Source organism: Octopus bimaculoides, chromosome 27 (genome assembly GCF_001194135.2).
Source record: "Octopus bimaculoides isolate UCB-OBI-ISO-001 chromosome 27, ASM119413v2, whole genome shotgun sequence".
Lineage (NCBI taxonomy): Eukaryota > Metazoa > Mollusca > Cephalopoda > Octopoda > Octopodidae > Octopus > Octopus bimaculoides.
Window position 1 is genome coordinate 13,581,072 of NC_069007.1, and position 2,751 is coordinate 13,583,822.

Genomic DNA, 2,751 nt, shown 5'->3' on the forward strand with positions numbered 1-2,751 from the left:
CACACACACACACACACACACACACACACACACACTCACACACACACATGCACTTACTCAAACACACACACACACACACACAAACGTCGTAACTTTTAGCGCTGGCTCTAAATTCTATAGAATATCTGTAGAGATAACTTAGAACTGATTGAATCCCAAAGCTAACACAAAGGAGTAGGACACAGCATCGACTTATAAAGCTTTTAGTATCTTATATATACGTGTTAGTATATATAATATACTTGTTAGTATATTGTGGTTGCTAAATGAAATACGGTGCCCCTACAGGCAATTAATAAACATATGGAATTATACGTATATATACATACATAGCACACACATATACACACGCACGTACATATACACATATAATGAATTACGTCTTCACAGAACATATTTTGAGAATCCCACATATTTTGAGAGTCCCACAGTGAGGTATTGGTTTCCAATTTTGGCACAAAGCTAGCACTTTCAGGGAGGGGTTAAGTCGATTACATCGACCCCAGTGTTCAGCTTGTACTTATTTTATCGACCCCGAAAGATAAAAAGCGAAATCGACCATGACAGTATTTGAACTCAAAACGCGAAGACGGACGACATATCTTTAAGCATTTTGCCCGCCATGCTACCGATTCTTCTCTAGGCCCTAAATTTTGGGGGAGGGGGGGGCAGTCGATTAGATCGACCCAGTATGCAACTGGTATTTAATTTATCGTCCACCGAGACGATGAGAGGCAAAGTCGACCTCAGCGAAATTTGAACTCAGGACGTAAAGACAGGCTAAATACCGCTAAGCATTTCGCCCGGCATGCTACCGATTCTGCCAGCTCGCCGCCTTACTACAGTGAAATATTACATTATAATACTTACGGCCAACTTTTAAGTTTGCTCAAACTTCATACTACAAAAGGGTTTTATCTTACTGTCGCATTTATGAGATGAGTAACCCAAAGATTGATGGCGATAGTGGTGATAGAATTGGTTACGTTGGTAACAGGGGGAGGAGAGAAGTCATCGTCAGTAACAGTAATGAGGGAGGAGGGAGGCTATAAATAACAACCGCTACCTCTTCCTCTCCCTTCTTGGTCAACTTCCAAATTCGCCGCCATATTCATGTCCTAAAATTGTGTTCAACAATTTTGATTTAGCTCCAATGGGGCGAAAATGATAAGATCAACCAGCTCCCTCGGGGGTGGGCCGCGGTCTGTTCCGCAGTGAGTCAGAAAGAGAACAAAGAGAAAAAAACAATTCAGCGAAAATAAATCCCCAAAACGAGTAAACAAACATGAAAGTTTCTTTAACTGGAGCAGAACAAATCACAGCTGGCACGGATAGAACAAATAATAATAATAATAATAATAATAATAATAATAATAATAATAATAATACATATCGGAATGGAGTTCGGACTGAGAAAGTGTGGTGTGCTAGTCTTGAAGAGAGGAAAAATCTAATGTATGGACGGGCTAACGATACCGTCGGGGGAGGTTATGAAGCAAATAGAAGAGACGGGATATAAGTACTTGGGGATACTGGAAATGGATAAATTGATGGAGAAAGAAATGATAGAAAAATTTAAGGTGGAGTACTTGCGCAGACTGAGACTGATCCTTGGTCGAAATTAAACGGACGGAATAAGATCGAAGCTATCAACACCTGGGCGGTTTCACTCCTTAGATATGGAGCAGGGGTAATCGCATGGACAGTAGACGAACTAAACAGTTTAGACAGAAAGACAAGGAAGTTGCTAACTAGATATGGGTCACTCCACCCAAAAAGTGACACAGACAGACGGTATGTACCAAGAAAAAGAGGACGAAGAGGACTTACTGGATGCAAACACAGCATTAGAGCAGAAGAAAACAACATAGCATGGTATGTAAAAGATGCCACAGAACCGCTATGGTTAGAAGTAAGAAGGTCGGGCTTGTGTAGGATGTAAGACTGCAAAGATAAAGCACGATACAAGAAACTGAAAATAGGTGGGTAAAGAAAAGAATGATGGTCAATTTCATAAGGATGTTGAAGATAAGAGAGACAGAGAAACAAGATGGCTGTGGGTGACTAAAAGTGATTTAAAACCGGAAACGGAGGCTCTAATCTGTGCTGCCCAAGAATAAGCACTAAGAACAAACTACATAAAATACAGAACAGACAACAGAGCAGAAAGTGATAAGTGCAGAATCTGTGGACAAAACGGTGAAACCGTATGGAATATTACCAGCCAATGTAGGCCACGAGCCCAGAAGGAATATAAGAGACGCCGCGACAATGTAGCAAGGCTTGTCCATTGGACACTCAGCAACAAGTATGGACTTGACAGAGAAGAAAATTGGTACGACCGCAAACCTGAAGGCATCGTCGAAAATGGAAATGCAAAGATCCTATGGGATTTGATGATTCATTGCGACCATGAGATAGAGAATAGGAAGCCAGACATAGTCTTAATTGAGAAAGAAAACAAACTATGCTGGATCATAGATATAGCATGCCCAGCTGACAACAAGGTATGTGATGAGGAAGAAAGAAAAGTCCAGAGATATGACAGGTTAGCTTGGGAAGTTAATCAGTTGTGGTCGATGAAAAAGGTGGCAGTAGTAACAATAATTGTTGGATCCCTGGGAACAGGGAACAAATAGGGGCTGCAATAAAGGTGGAGCAAAAAACAGTCCTGCTTGGAACCGCTCGAATACTCCGGAAGGTGTTCGAAAAATAAGAGTTGTCACCTTAGTTCACTGGTAGTGAACAGCT

General features: G+C 41.2%; 1 protein-coding gene across 2 annotated transcripts in view; it reads left to right on the top strand.

Moving 5' to 3' along the window:
• Positions 1-2,751, top strand: part of LOC106868559 (uncharacterized) — a 58,257-nt gene that overhangs the window by 30,746 nt on the left and 24,760 nt on the right. The window lies entirely within an intron of this gene.